The sequence below is a fragment of the Diadema antillarum genome, unplaced genomic scaffold, assembly GCF_040938485.1.
Source record: "Diadema antillarum isolate AM-2024a unplaced genomic scaffold, OU_Dant_1.0 scf00000147, whole genome shotgun sequence".
Taxonomy (NCBI): domain Eukaryota; kingdom Metazoa; phylum Echinodermata; class Echinoidea; order Diadematoida; family Diadematidae; genus Diadema; species Diadema antillarum.
In genome coordinates, this window is record NW_027271036.1 from 1,588,233 (window position 1) to 1,605,793 (window position 17,561).

A 17,561-nucleotide genomic window follows, 5' to 3' on the forward strand; every position below is an offset into this window, starting at 1 on the left:
CTCCTATAAAACGAATATGAGTTAATAGGCCTACATTTGATATCAGCATCGGGTGTGCTTGCCCATGTATACATAAGGACAAAAGAAGAGGGAGGGAGGCTGTGTCTGTTTCATCGTCTACTATGAGCATTAAAAAACACAAAACACCGTGCAATAAAGGCAGCAACAGACTACCAAGGAAAACACTCGTAGTCAGTACAATAAGAACAACTACCTTAGAATTTTTAGTTGAGCGAATGGACGCACAAACCGTTTTTAAAAATCGCTTTTCTCATTTCAAAAACACCCCATGAAGAACAAAACAAAAACAAAAACCAACACTATGTAATCAAATGTTAGCAGACATACACGCTAAAGTTTCAGATATATCACTGTTTTTCATGATGTCGTATCAATGATATACACGCACGGAATTCTCAAACGTATTACGAGTTTCTTTGTTGACTACATCACACGGACAATATTGATGTGCGAATGTAAAAATATTGTATGCAAATAAAATTCTCAGTAACTCTTGACAAAATGCATCGTTCTGACAAATACTACTTATAATGTCAATTTCTAATGGCCGTATCTCGATGGACATGATGTAGCGTCGATTCTAATCCTTGTAAATGTGAAATCGTAGGTTTAAAAGAGCCATCAAGTGATTGTGACGTAAGAGTTATGTACAGGGCGTGGTATTTCAAACATGAAGTAAAGCATTCGATTCTATCCTTCCTCTGCTTTAGTCTATGCTCTCTTATATTTCCTTTCCTTGCATTTCATTTCTTGAGTTTCCAAGCAAATTACATTTGGAACATACATCTGTAAAGATCAACGAAGAGTAACAAATATTTGAAAATTCAGCGTTTGCAGACTAAATCTGAATAATCTCATCTCAAAATCTCATAATACAGAATTGATCTAAATCAGTGCAGAGTATGTCACATTCATATTGGAAAGTGAAGATAATAGGCTTGTAAACCTATCACAGAAAAGCATATTATGCTTGTGATGGGGGCATAATTCCCCAGAGGAAACATACACATACACACACTGCACGCACAAGAGTATTACACATGGACAAACATGCGTGCACATAAACACACACACACACACACAAGAAGAAAAAGAACAAAAACAACAACAAATCAAAATGATAGAGAGAAAACACCTATTAGACCGTCATAGGGACAGCATTAAGTAGAAAATAAAGAAGTTCGCTTGAAGCTTACGTTTAAAATAAGGTATTATGATGTTATTCATGTCCATCATTCAGTTTTTATTTAATCTTCATTAATTTATTCATTTCTAATGCAATTGCAAATAGCCATTTAAATTCACATAAGTATACCATAAGTACACAAAAGCAGTACAAAACTGCAATTTAGGAAAATACTGAGCATTTAAATGCAATAAGTGTTATATCCTTTATGCCAAATACAAATTCAACATTGTTTGGAAATGTAATTTGCAGTCTCCTCATAAAAGCTAAGGAATAATTTTTTTTTTTGTGCTTAACTGACAAAATTGGTTAAAATGTATAAGAAAGAAAAGGAAAGCCAACAAATACTCCACAGACACACACACATACACACACACACACACGAACATATACAGGGCAGTTCTCTCGTGGAAAAAAAGAAAAGAAAAGATTTGCGAGGAAGGAATATCAGAAAGATACTGAAGAGCACAGGGAAAGGGGCGAAGGAAGAGGAGTTGGAGGGTCAAATTCAACGCACGCGAGGCACGAGATGCAAGGGCTCAATGAGGTACAGAGATTTAAAGCAAGATATTAAAATGATTATGATAAAAAACTGAAATTAGGACTTACAAGAGTATTAATCATTCTGCTATTTTGATATTGCAAGTAACTTACAAGTAAGAGTATTAAACCTTCAGGCATTTTTTTAACGTTATCAAGACAATTATCAAAAACTTAGGCCTGGAAAAGAACATAAGATTTCACAAGTGTAATTTATCGGATATGAGTGGACAGTTTTGCTTTTAAAGAACATGGAATTGAATACAATTAAGAGAGAGAGAGAGAGAGAGAGAGTGAGATAGAGAGAGAGAGAGCGAGAGAGAGAGAGAGAGAAAATGGTTGGTGAATTTATACATAAATTGGCCAACAAATCATTGATCTTTACTTTTTTGTCTATGAGATAGAACATCAGTGTGGCGTCTTCATGATTCATTTGTCCAATTTTCATCGCCCTTTAATGTGTTCTACTAATCTAGCTGCTTCTACTCCATCCCCATTTATATTTGGGCTTCGGTTACCTTTATAAAAGAATGCTCTCAGGATTTGATTTTTCTAAACGACAGATATACCTACCTTCAACATATATCTCTACCATTCTAATCAGTTGAAATATATCTATATCATTTTCTTCTCAAAATTTCTACAGACTCCACAATTGTATTGCTGACGTAGGTAGAACGTTTGGAGATTCATGTATACTGCGTGGCGAGTATATCTACAGCGTGCGTGTGGCCGATGCTTTTTTTAGGAGCAAAGGCATTAAACTGTTATGTGTGTTAATGTAACGGACGAGCAGGCAAAGGCTCGACTTTGCCTGCTAGTGAAGGATAAGGATTATGAAAATGCATGTAACTCAATTTTGACAGAAGTGTGGGTTAGCACTATATTACACCGACCCCTTCATATATATATATATATATATATATATATATATATATATATATATATACATATATACATATATATATAAAGAGGGTAAAAGAGATCCTTAATTGTTCAAACTCTAAGCGTTTTAATGAAAAAAAAATGTGATTTCCAGCCCCACCATCGAAATCATACATGAACAAAACCGTCAATGCCAAACAAGCGCAAAAGGAAAGGTCAGCCATTAGATCAACAAAGTATATATTATCAACTTTTAAGTGATATATGCAGTAAGAGCACAGCAGATCAAACGTGTAAACATGAAAAAGCAATTAATGACACTCTAGTATCAAACCTCATTAAGACAAAAAATCTTGAATTTCAAGATATTTTAAGAGTTAGAAATTCAGCCACAAAGTCATTCAAATTTTTGAATTTTGATGATACATGTGTATAAAAGAGTTACTAATTCATACGCTTATATGCTTATATATCTGTTTCCTTCTCAGGGTAAGTTGATGAGAGGTCATATATGCATAATGTTTTTAGCCCCCCCCCCCCCCTATAGTAATGCGGGTTTGAGAACAACTGCAGCTACCTTTTTTTCCGGAGAGGGTAAATTTTACACCGACTGGCGTATTCGACACCTTGTGATGGATTTTCGCGCCATACCCCTGCGGGAGTGCCATGAAATATAGAGAACCGAGTTTGGGCGTCGTGCCATCATTCAAATGCCAAAGAATCTCCTCACGGGAGGGGGGGGGGGGTTGGCTGGTATACGATTCATCTACATCAACATCCCATCTTGAACTCCTGTAAAAACATGCCCCGAGGAATCTCGGTAAGTATTGGAACAACTGCTAAAATCAAGAGCAAAAGACCTCACTTCGCTGGGGGATAAAAAAAAAAAGACTGACTCCCGTTTTCGTGGCGTACATTCTCCCTGTGACTGTTCTCCCATTACTTATAACGTCACCAGCCACGCACACAAAAAAGAGGAAAAATTCGTTCCTTGCATTTGCATTTGCATTGACTATGTAGTGAATGGGTAGGCATATCTTGTGCATGGCACGGGGTGAGGTGTCAGAATGCGCTTTAAATACAGAATACCGAAATATGTATACTTAAACAAATAATATACACCAAAGTATAGACGTCCAGTTGGTGAATAATTTCAGTCTGTATTATTCCTCTTTACTTAAATTAAAGGCACACACACAAGCCACGCACACAGACAGTATGAATTGGAAATTTAGTTTCATAATTATGCTATCCAAATATGATTCCATTGTGATATCTGTAAAACGGAAGAACAGTAGTACGAATCATACATATCCCACCATATCATATCCATGTATAGCATATCCTATAATCAATCAATAAAAAAAAGTGTTGTTGCATTTGGCAACTGTTTGTTTGAAGAATTTGAGTACCGGTATACATGTAAAGTTTCAATATAAATGTAATGATTAATTTAACGGAAATTTTCTTTGTATTCTGTCGGACATTGCAATATATCCTGAAATATTAATGTCTGCCTTTTGGGGATTTTTTTTCCATCATTACACTAGATCAAAGGTTCAACCCTCATTATTGTGTGCGGACGTTATAAGGTCCGTATCATTAAAGGGGATGACTAGTAACTGATCAGTGGGAATCAGTGGGAATGCTGGAGGATGATTGTTCCAATTCTTGTGGGATTCATTTAAGAGTACATTATATATCTATTGTTGTGTGAAAAATTATTTGCTTCAGAAAGGTCTCATATTCAAGTAATGTGCAGTTTAATGTTTCCAGGTAAGCGTGCCTGGTCTGTGACGGGGCATTAATCTGCACATTACTTGAATATGAGACCGTTCTGAAGCAAATAATTTTCACACAACAGTAGATATATAATGTACTCTTATATGAATTCCACAATGAACAATCATCCCTCAGCATTCCCACTGATTCTCACTGATCGGTTACTAGCCATCCCCTTTGAATATGTTAGAATTATTTTAAACAGCCAGAGTGAATTAGCAAGACTCCAATGTATGACCTGAAAACTAGTGTAAACTTTAATCGGCAGATTTTCCTTCGTTTTTCACACGAAATGAAACAAACAACATCAGAATAATCAGAGCATATATTCTTAGTATTTGACATGACCCTCGGCTACAACAGAAAAAAAATCACTGGGTTTGTCAATTAGCCTAATGAGAGTATACTCCAGTAATCTAATCTCGTATCTCGTACGTGTACTGCCTTCTGAGTGAGATATTATTATGCCCAGACTGCAGCCTTCCAAACATTATCTCCTACAGTAAACCGCTACACGAGACATTTGAAGTGCATGGTACTTGTATACACGTATACTGAATAGCCTTTCCTCATCATATCGAAAGGGTATCGTGTGTCAGTATAGACTTGAAGAGCCGGATTACAGTAAATGCAACCAACCATCATATCTCACCAAATGCGGAAACAACAAGCAGTTTCGTTGGAAAATTTGCATATATACAACGGCTCGGATATTTTTTGTTTCTACTTCTTTGGTTTTGTTTTTTATTTTTTATTTTTTATTTTTTTTTTGCTTTTGCTTGTAAATGTTTAATCAAATGTTGGCTTTTTAAATGAGGTAGTACCTACGTCATGTCATAAGCTTAAAAAAAAATGTCAGCAGATTGAACCTAAACTGGCGTAAGTGCTTTCGATTTCATAGCACACACGTCTTTTTGGATGCGTGCAACCTCTGTCATCAGTATAAAAAACAGAATCACATATCCCAACAAATTACTCCAACCTCCTCTCAACCATGGATTCAAACAGCAACAATTTAATGACGTCACTATTCATCATTGCCGATCGGTATCATGGATAATTAATGTAATGGATTTCAGTGTTTCAGGCTTTATCAGTCGACGTTCTCACCACGTACCAAAGATTCATAATATAATCAGGGTGCTAACTTTGGAATGGAACATTTAAATGACAGTGTCAATGATGTTCCTCTGACATTTTATGTCCTTTTTTGTTTACAGAGTGAAAATGCTTCTTAAATAACGGTAATCAGCGTATTCAAATTCTCCTCCAATTTTTATATTCACATGAAATTGCAGTTTGATGGTTTTATGTTATCAAATTTTATACCACCCATGCTTATGCTCATACCTATACTTATATGAATATTGATTACATACACACAATCAGTTCATATCAAAATGTCATATTAACTATACACGTTCTGTCATCTAAAAGATGCAGATTTGGTTTGAATGGCTGGTACAACAAACTGTGAGTCTGCCACCTACAGACACGAACAGACAAACACATACACACACGCACACTTACAACACACGCACAAACACCCACTCCACACACACACACACATCACACACATACACTTACAACACAAAGTATACTTTAACACGCAGGCCACGCACATCAACCCATTCACTGTACACGCACGCACACAAACACACAAAATGCCCGTCTACCTCATTAAGGATATTGGTAGCGTTTATCTTGTCACTTCTATTCTTCCGGGAGAAACCGAGTACTGGTACATGTACGTCTTCCGCGCTTCAGTTTCATACATTATTAATATCCAAGCGAAGGGCTTCCCTGGATAATGTAACAGTGTAAGGAAAGGCTCTTCGAAACATCTTATGTTTCTTTCTCTCAGCTTGAATATGTACCTCGCTCTTGTATAGTTGATCTATACCAAATCAAAACTGAATGAAGTCTGATACTCCCTGGATGAGGTTCACACATTATGCAATGAAGTAAAACGGGTACCAGACGTACAATTTTGTATAGAACTTTACCTCACGTATATTTGCGCATACGTTCACACACACTAGATTAATCATTAAAAATTGGTTGTGTATGAACATAGCTTTATCAATCAGTATTGTATCTATCTATTCATCTATCTGTCTATCTACAGTATATACTTTTTATCTATCTGTATAATATAATGATAATAATAATAATAATAATAATAATATATATATATACAATAATGAAATTTGAAATGTAGAGAAATGTATAAATATGTATTTTTTAAATAGATTTTGGGGGTGTATGCTTGGTCAAGGAATGATTTCAGCTGTGATGCAAAATCAAAGGGAAACAAAATCATCTTATGAAATTATGATGTGGTAACATTTCTTTACTATAATATCTTTCTTTCTCTCTCTCTCTCTCTTTCTTATATATAATCTTATATACAAATATATATATATATATATATATATATATGTATATATATATATATATATATATATAAGATATATATATATATATATATGTATAAGAACAATTCTTTACGATAGCTCTCTCTCTCACTCCCTTCTCTCTCCCACTCTAAATATCACATATGATAATACATTACATGCATATATAATATTCAAATACGTGTCTGATGTGTGCTGTGTGTGTGTTTGTTATATAAGCCAGACTCCCTTCACGAAATGCGTATACATAGATAATATAATATTAATGAATGTACGTCCTTCATTGCAAGTGCTCCCGCAACCAGTTGTATTAATATCATAATCATATCGATATTTATACGCCTATGAATAGGCCTATAACTCAAGTGCGAGGAGGTATCGTTCCCGTACATGCAGTATATCGTAAACCGAAGTATACAGTGCAATGGCATCGTTTAGATAATCTCCATGAAGCTTGACTTGACTTAACCATGGCAAATACAGGATTTTTGTCAAACATGCGTACAGATTGATCCAATAACCCTTGGAATCGAAGTGGGTATGGAGAATGTTTAAAATGACAATTAAATGCTAATACTGAATATTAGCATGGTGAGAAAGACACGCAGAATATTCTCAAGATGTATTAAGGATTCTGCAATGCACCTGTCAGAATAAAGCATAATAATTATGAGTCTAACAGGGAAATATCGTCTTTTATCAATGCTGCATTTCTAGACTTTATGAAAGGGTATATTAATACAACACATGCAACTGATATCATAGGCGGCTTTCACGCCCAGACAAGCACACACACAAACAAATACACAAACATACATACATACACACCGACAAGACGTTCGCATTTACTCACCTGTTCATGGTCATGTCAAGGCTCGCGTGGACTCAGAGGATAAGGCAACCCACTTTGTCATGCACGGAGAGGAGAATCCGTAGGTGGTGGATGTGTCTTTACCATCCGAATGGAACACGGAATGTGGTGGTGCTACAGGTCAGCATCTACACAGTGCTGTGTCCATACGATTAGCGGCGTCACACGGCAACGGTGTGTATGAAAGCTGGCATCGCCGGCATGCGTGCACGCTGCGCGAGAGCGCTATCAAAGAACGTAATGGGAGAAAGAGGAGATGGAGGGATGTAGAATGGGCGAGATAGGGCGAGAGGGAGAGGGAGAGGGAGAGAGAACGGAGTGGGGGAAGAGCTACTGTGCAGCACGAGCAGGTGTTACGAAAATGGTAGGGATCGTGTATGGGAATAAGGCAGTGGTGTGTAAACGCGTGGTCGCACGAGCGCGAACTTCCAGAAAAAAGGCGCCTTGCCGAGCAAACAAGATGCAAGAGTGAATGATATTACAACAGGATGATATGTCCACGCCCAATATCTAGCGAGTATGCCAAGTAGATACTCACATTTTATAGTCGTGACAAGTTCGCACTTGGAGCAATTCGGTTCAGTCAGGTTTGCCTATACCCATGACGGGCCGGGGCACATCACTCAGAACGGCGAGTATTCCCTCTTTCCTCATTAGTGCATACAAGCATATGCTCACTCTTTGTTAAAATCCAATTATCTAATGAGATTTTGCTTGTAAGAGTTTCCCGCGCCGAGCGAGCGCGGTTAATGTAGATATAAGTAGGTCATATTGCAGAGAGCTGTAATGGGCTGTACTCACAGCGCACGTAACGCGATTCGTGCAGTAAATCCGGGAATCTACATTGGTTAAGATGTATGCCAAACACGTTGTCTAAGTTCATACTATTTCAAAACATGGTCATCTGTGATTTCTCTTCCCATAAACGTGACAAAACCTTTTTGGCAATTTGACACTTAAAGGCATTGTTTACCATTTGCAGATGAAACAAAACCCAGCTTTAGTGCTTCAAAACAGTTCTGAAATGTGAGTGAGGGATAGAAACAACCAGTGTAAAAAATTAATAATTATAGGCCTAATCAATGTTAAGTATTGTAAAATATACAAAATGTGAACAATAGTTATGATAAATTGTTTCTAGACTAAACCGTTTAATGAGAAAAACAGTAATATCTCCTTATATTTTAGGCTTCATTATATGGTATAGGATGTTTTGTGATACATTACTGACCTACACATATGCATCAAATGTGGTAACTTCAACATTTTTATTTTAAATCAATGCTCCCAACGGTAAACAGTACTTACCTTTAACATCGCCACCGGTGAACTGTACAAAAAATTGAATAAACTGAATTGAAAAAAATATAAAACTATAGAAAATAAAGTAAGAAAGCCTTTCATAAATACGTAAAATAAAACCATGTTTATTGAAACTTTGAGAAGAAAAAAATTGTGTGGTTGTAATGATTCTTGTTCATATTTGTTGCGTATAACAACAAAAAATAATATGGACAACTAATGGAATACAAAGAGCAGAACTGTTTAGGTTTTATCTATCTATATCATAAAACATGTAGATAGGCATATTTACTCTTTATCTGTCTCTCTCCCTTCATAATCCTTGATATAAAGCTGGAATAATTGTTTAAACTATGTTTATGTACATATATATCTATATCTATCTCTCTCTCTCTATATATATATATATATAAATATAATAATAGCTGCTTATATAGCGCATAATATTCCTGGAATCTCTATGCGCTTTACATAGTTGAGTAAAATACCATATACTACAACTTACATAATTTTAACAAAACAATATAATTAAACATACACAATATAACATATCATAATCATTTAATAACAGAACAAATATGTTTTTAAGGACTTGAGGAAAGTGTGCTGGTGACTGAAAAGCCCGATCCCCATATGAACATGTTTTGGTTATTGGTATAATTAATAAATTCTGGCTAGAAGATCGTAAATTTCTTTGTGGAATATATTCAGTGATCATGTCAGACAAATATGTTGGGGACTTATTTATATATATATATATATTGCTCTTAAATATGTATTTGAAGAGTTTGAACGCAGAAATATATCGATTTTTGATAATCAACAATATTTGAGACCGAAGCTCCGACAAAACAGAGAGATCAATCTAATCAAATGGCTGATTTTGATATCATCTTCAAAAACATTTCTTGTTATGCTAAATCATTGTAATTGTTTTATTGTTCTCTTTTTGATGATGACCATGGAAAAAACCGCGAAATTGGGTTTATCTGTTTTTGCATCCAAGCTTTTCATATATATATATATATATATATATATATATATATGTATATATGTGTGTGTGTATGTGTGTGTGCGTATGTGTGTATGTGTGTGTGTGACAATGTGGATAAAGTAATTTGTCATAACATGAAAAATAAAGTTATGTCGAATATGCTTCCTCTGAGGTGCATGAAGACATGATGTATCTCTGACACGTATAAACACGGAAATCTCTTTTTAGTGGAATTCAGTTTCAGTGCTGCATTCTTTTTCAAAATACAAAGACTCGATAGGAATTAACATCATGAAAATTAAATGCTTAAAGCAAACACAACCTCTCAAGCATCATAGCGATTATAATTAATGACAAGATGATATTTTTATCTTTTTAAAGCATTTTTATCCTTTGGAATTTAAACAGAAAATCATGATAATAGAATCTTTGATTTTTTTAAAGAAAATACGTGCCCGATTTTTCAATCAAACCCTCATATTTTGCATTCTAATTGGCTGGCCAGTACTATCATACATGTTTGACTTTATTAGGTACATTATGAATAGATTATATTCACATACACACACACACACACACACACACACACACATACACACACACATTATCGTATAGGTATGAATATGTATATTTTACATGATATGAAGAATGTTATTGCAAAATGAGCTAGCTCCACTTTTTGCCAATTTTGTATATTCACGATTAAACCTGGTAAAGCAGTGAAACGAGAAAGAAAATATGGGATAGTTTTGGGCATAACTTCGAAAATGAAGAGTTTGTTTGCAAAAACCGATAAGTCCATTTTTGAAGATTTTAAAGTACGGTCTCTGTCATAAAGTACAAAATAACACCTTTCAATTGATATATTGGTCACTACATATAAAGGTACATTTTTGAAGTTACGGTTAAAAGAAGCAAAAATTTTCTTATTATTCTCTCTATCTTTCTTGACCTTTAATCGCAAATATCTCCATTTGACAAGTATGGACTTATCGGTTTTCGCAAACAAACTCTTCAAATATTCCTTATGAAGCAGCAAGTGAAAGATGATCGGAAAGATCTAATTTTGCTGTATCTGATGATGGATTTACTTTAAAATGTTTTTTTGAGAATGGTGCTTGATACGTTTTACGATTAAGCTGTTCATATCATTATACTTACATATAATATGTATAGGTGTGTGCACGGGTATGTGTGTGTGTGTGTGTGTGTGTGTGTGTGTGTGTGTGTGTGTAAGTATGAGCCCCCTGTCAGCCCAATCAAAACAGGCTTTGATGGCATTGACAGGCGCCATGTTTGCTTTAGACACATACAATTACCTCTTCCTTCCTTCCTTCACTCGTTTACAGCTCATTCCAGCTGACAGTGCATTGAACCCCGCCTCGGAGGACTTGATGATAAAAGGGGGCAAAACTCATTCGGTGAATCTCACCCGACTGATATTAAAAAGAGAGAGAGAGGAAGAAAGGGCGCATCACACACAAGCTATCCGACGCCCTTTCGTTATCAAATATGATATCGCGACTATGGCAACACTGGGGAACGGAACAGGCAGCCTATAGTACTACACGGTATTTTCCCGCCAAGGTCTCTTTCTTTAATCATGATTTATTGTCGTTGTATCTCTGACAGGATCTATCGGTGAGATTATGACAACTTTGAAATAATCTCAAACATAACTAGATTTCTATTTGTTGAACCTATATATTTGACGAATATTTACCGTCCTCCATTTTTTACATGCTGCGTAGTAGGACCCCCCCCCCCAAAAAAAAAACAACAACAACAACAACAACAACAAACAAACAAACAGAAAAACCTCGAATATACGCAAGCTTTCCCGTTGCTAGGCTACGGATACTGATATCATGTCATCCAATCTGACGTGACTGTGCATAGGAAAAAAATGACAACGTCATTGAAATGTGCAAACAGTTTTTAGTATAAAATGATGTAATGATCATTCTAAAAGCAACCGGAAAGGTGGAGAATAATAGACATCAGATCAAGAATATCTTACTTTGATAATAATCATATAATGTTAATTGAATTTGAATAATAATTATGTGAACACAGATTATGTATCATAGATATGCATAGATACTGCCTTTAAAAAGTTTTCAAATGCGGCGTATGAAAAAAAAAAACCACAACGAATCTTTCCCTACTTTCCCGCCAAGAAAAGAAATATAATTCCTGTATTTGAGCCTAATACGCGATGACGCAGTCAAATGACAGTTTACAAGAAAAAAAACACCATGGGATTAATAGTACATGATCATTGATGATAGTATGGTGTGTCAACTTTCCTTTGCTTGCTCTATATCAACTAAATGAAGTGAAAATCTTTAGATAACAAGGTTTAAAACACTAATGCATCATGCACACATGCACATATGACTCTATGTTCATACTGCACTATTATGACTGTGTTTGCTTGTTCAGCGTACCATAAAAAAGAATGCTATTAAAAAAGTATACACAACACTCGCAGCTGCTCTCCTAATTACTAATGATGTGTACGAAGCGTCTTTGCTTTACTGTCATTCTTTGAGAGGTATATCATCACCAAGGCTAATTTCATTTTCATTAATTGTCTTTACCATCTTCATCATTGTAAACTATATGATGATGCACCTGAAGTTGCTGTTGTCATTTTAGTTAATATGTCGTCATGAAATGTCAAAACATGCTGTTTTTCAATGCTTTCCGTGTAACCTTTGTTGTATCAACATGGAAGAGGGCTTAAGGATGACAATTCTTAAAGAAATGCAAGAAAATGGAGAAAAAAGCGATGTCACCAAGGTACAAAAAGTTAGAGTAATTACTGAAAAACAAATAAATGCGTCAATCACATGCTGTCTCATCTTTCTCATCAGAGATGAAAACCGTGCATTGACCCGCTTTTTATATAATGTCAATTAGAAGTGATGTTTTCCCGTGTACGAGTATATTCCGCTCTCTTTTCTTTCTTTTTTGTTCTTTACCTGGAAGATTAAGAGCGAGTATCGTAGGAGTAAAGAGGACTATCATTTTCTGCAGTGCTGATGAAGGTTTACGTTTTCGAGGGACGCCGAAAAAAATGGGTAAATAAGAAAGGGTAAAAACACACCCGTACGCACACACACACACACACACACTCACTCACTCATCTACACAAACACACCTAATCTCGCCGAATAAAGTGAGTGCAAATCCGCGAAGATAAGTCGGCATGTATTTCCGACATCCGCAGCCACTCCTATTTTGCATTGACGTAGGCTGTGCCAGGCCGTGCGCGAAGGTGATGGAGCGCCCGGCTTCCGCCAAGCGTCCCTCGGTTTGGATTCCTCCCACCTGATCCCCGCTCACTATGCAGATTTTCACATCTCTGGAGATCATTTTTGTTGCCTTTTATTCTCCTTAGTTCCGTGTCCCCACCTCCCAATCCTCCCTGAATCTGAAAGTCATCAGACTCGAGTTTGTTTGTTTTTTCCTAGTTGGGGGCTTTCCTTTTTTTTTCTTTTTTTCGGTTGCGTTTTTATTTGTTTGTGTATATCCTGTAATTGGTATACCCGTGCTCTTTTGGTAATGATTTCTTTTTGATTTTGCTGACTTTGTGGAGACAAATATTTCTGAGGAATTCGAAAGGGAAAGTGGGTTTACGTTTCATTTTGGTAAGCTATTTCCTTTTTTTTTTCTCAGTGAATTCATGGAAAACTCTCCCGCTAGAATTAATGACTCCAACCTACTCAAAAGAAAACAACAAACAAATAAACAAACAAGGAAAATATGAAAATGTCAATGACGTGAGATGGGAGAACGCTTTCAGTTTAAAGATTATAAAGTTTTGGTACCTCAAAAGTTTCCCTGAGTTTCCTTGTCTTAGTTTGTGTTTCAGGTTAAAGTACCTTTCATTAACTAACACTGTGAGAATTACTCGCCCCAAAGTGCTCTAATGTCTTAGTAATCATGCAATAATGGTTTCGTGCCAGAGCAGAGCGGGCTCTGAAAGATTCGAACGAGCCGTTAGTTTGACTCGACGCGGTACCGCGACAATCAATAAACACGTATTGTACGAAATCATTATTGCATGATTACTAAGACATGAGAGCACTTTGAGGCGAGTAAGTCTCACAGTGTTAGTTATATGAAAGGTACTTTAACCTGAAACACAAACTAAGACAAGGAAATTCAGGGAAACTTTTGAGGTACCAAAACTTTATATTATCTTTGAATAAAATGTACGTTAAACTAAGGAAGCATCATCTGGTTGCAAATAACCAATTCGTAGCGTACGATTATGTCTCTGGTTGGATTTTTCTTTTCAGAGTCTCTATTAAAATACCATACTTATACTTTCTACAGCCCAGATACCAAATACTAGTAACAGTTTATTATCCTATGCTTTGCTTAAATGTTTACTTTGTATTGTTCTATTTCTTTTCTCTTTTTTTCTGTTCAAATTTCATATCAAAATTGCCGAAATATGACTCGAGCCTAGGTAGTATTAGATTTTAAATGAGTTTGTATATTAGTCACACACCAGAACGACGCTCTGCTTGTCGGTCGATTGGTCTAACAACTAAGTTAGCCTGTAATGTTGATGTTTTGTTATGCGAATAATAATTACAATACGGGAAAAACATAATACGGAATTCAGGCCAATGGTGGCGATTGTAACATCATGTTTTTTTTTTGTGGGGATAACTTGGATGGAAGAGTGTTGTTATAGACATTGCGATACGGACAAAACACCGGCTTATATTCAATAGCAAAGTGTAAGTTCGAACAATTCTGCATATACGCCTTAAAGGATATCGATTGGATAGGAGTGATTATATGTAGTAGATGATAATATGTATTCACCAAAGACAACATAATGCTTATAAATCAGTTACTAAAGTTAATGAATTAAACGTGTAAAACAAAATAGCTAATCATTGCCCTGTTAAAAGTACCAAACTTTCCATTCCTGCGTAATAAGCCACTTCACAGTTAGCTCATGTGCACATCGATGCACTCGACTTGTAATTTTGTTCTCCGTTGGTTAAATACTTTACTCGTTTTCAAAGAATAAGCTTGCCCGACCGAACATTTTATGGAATTCACGTTCCAAGCTGGAATGAACTCGCGTAGTGACCAGAATGGTTCGTTAACTGACACTTCAGCAAGCATCCATGTCATTGTTTTGAAAGTGAAAATTTCCGTAGATATTGCCCAAACACTGCCAAATACCAGATTTGCTGTCAGGTGTATGTGCTAGCAATCACCATTTATATCAGGATCACACGTCATTACATCACGGATGCAGCTTATCTCGGTGACTATTCAGAAACTTAACATGCTTGATTATTCACATCAGTAGCCTTTAATTCTCCTTGTGCTCAAAGTGGATACTGTATTTCAAAGTAGATTATATCGTGCAGTGTATGACGGTTTTCTCCGTAGATGGCGCATTTCCAAAAGCGCCTTTCCTTAAATTGAATTCATGATTATCATCGAATATTGCCTAAATGATACGTACAGTGTACTTTGATCACTGTTGTTGGTTTTTTTTTATAGGAGAGGGGTTAGGGTTAGCTAATGCTGATCAATGCAACCTGTTCACCACTAAACAATGGAGCGCAGAATTGCACAAATAGTGAATGAGAAACACTCATAACGCATAGGTCAGATGAACAATATTCTAGAAGTACATCAAGACTGCCAGCTGCCTCCCTTATCAAACTTATATCCCCACCATAAAAATCTTGAAAAATTGAAAAAAGATATTGTGATTATGTATTTGTCTTGCTTGCTCATCTCCTATCCCATATTTTGGTGGTGGTGGTGGTGGTGGTGGGGTGTGTGTGGGGGGTGGGGGTGGGGGAGACTTCTGTCCCTGCCTCCCCCCCCCCCCATGCGAGAGCATGGCGTCTATCTGCTATTTGCAACGATTCTTATCGAACGAATGAACACCTTATCTTTCATTTCATTTCCATCTGTTTGCAATGGCACACACACACACGCACACACACACATACACACACACACACACACATGCACACACAAACACTCACACATCATAATCAACATCATTAGATCAACTCTAAGACTATAACTATGCTGTCAGTTGTAATTAAAGAGAAAAAAAGCCATCACCAAACTTTATTGATATTATCAGCAAATCACAAAAAATGACACTATACAAAGATGGAATACATGCTCTTCACAGTTTTTGTACGTTTTCACTAGGCCCTGACATAACGATGTTTGATGAAAATAATGAAAATCAACTCTCCCTCCCCATCCCCCCACTCAGGTGGTCACTGTTTGTACCGCATGCGCGTTCCCGATTTTTTGGGAAAAGGGGTATACTATGCATCTCAGGGGCTTAAGTCGGGAAAACAATCCCGATAAATGGTTAAAATAGGGGGACTTTTGGTATTTCCCGAAATATTCTTGCCTTCCTGTGCCAATGAGTCAAATGCGGACTAATTCTACATCCGCTAGACAAGAAATCAATGTTACACGCAGAGAGTTAATGAGGGGTCATTTTAAAATCTTTTCCAATAATCCTGAAATAAGGTTCCAAATAAGATTAGTTTCAGCTCCCCGAAAAAAAAAAATATCGAAACACGGGTAATGGGGCTTTTTGGTGTTTGCCTAACCTCTCGGGTGTGGTTATTCTGATGGGCGTGCTTTGCTGCAAAGCATGCAGGACCAGCCTTCTATTTGCAGGCCATATCGCCACATGTATTTGCACAGGCATCGTACTACTAGCTTTTCTTCAAAAACCTTTAAACTGGCAATGGCGGTACTTATGTTGGCTTCCCTTCCAAAAGCCCTTGATAAGGGGTGAAAAACTCAGCCCCATCTCATTCTCAAAAGGCAAGAATCTGGAACAAGCATAGGTAGTGGTTGACCGTCTGAGAGAGGGGGGCGGGGCGGGAATCACCTTGACCTGTTTGTACAGTGTCACATTGTAACAGTGTACGACGTTACTTACAACTGCACCGCTTTTCATGAGGAGTACAGTTTTTCTTTTCTGGTTACTTGATATTGGTTTGGTTTGATTTGATTTAGGTTCAAAAAATACAATACGTGTATACACTCATTGTACATACACATATAATGACTAGTACATGGAATTTTCTATGTCACAAACACACATAACGTGAATTGTCATAAATCTACTCAAAATTTGACCGGGACGTCCCGGAGAAAGACTTCGTTTACAGTGGGCAAAAGGCAGGCACTCATTTTGATGTAGGCACTAAAAGTGAAATGCAGTACAAAAAGCAAGGCCGGTCCGAGGCCCGTCTTTTGTAGTCTACGTAAACGCAAGCGAAACCGAAATTCCAAATGCAGAACCTGCACAGATTGCGATAGAAGAAGCAGACAAAAAAAAGAAGAAGAATGAGAAGAAGAAGAAAAAGAAAAAGAAGAAGAAGAAGAAGAAGAAGAAGAAGAAGAAGAAGAAGAAGGAGAAAAGAAAGAAAAACGTTTAAATGTATGAAGAGCGTCACTACGATGAAAAAAAAGGAAATGCGAAAGGAAGCTTCATTCGCCGGGCGCGGCTCGACAAGCAGGCAAGGTAGG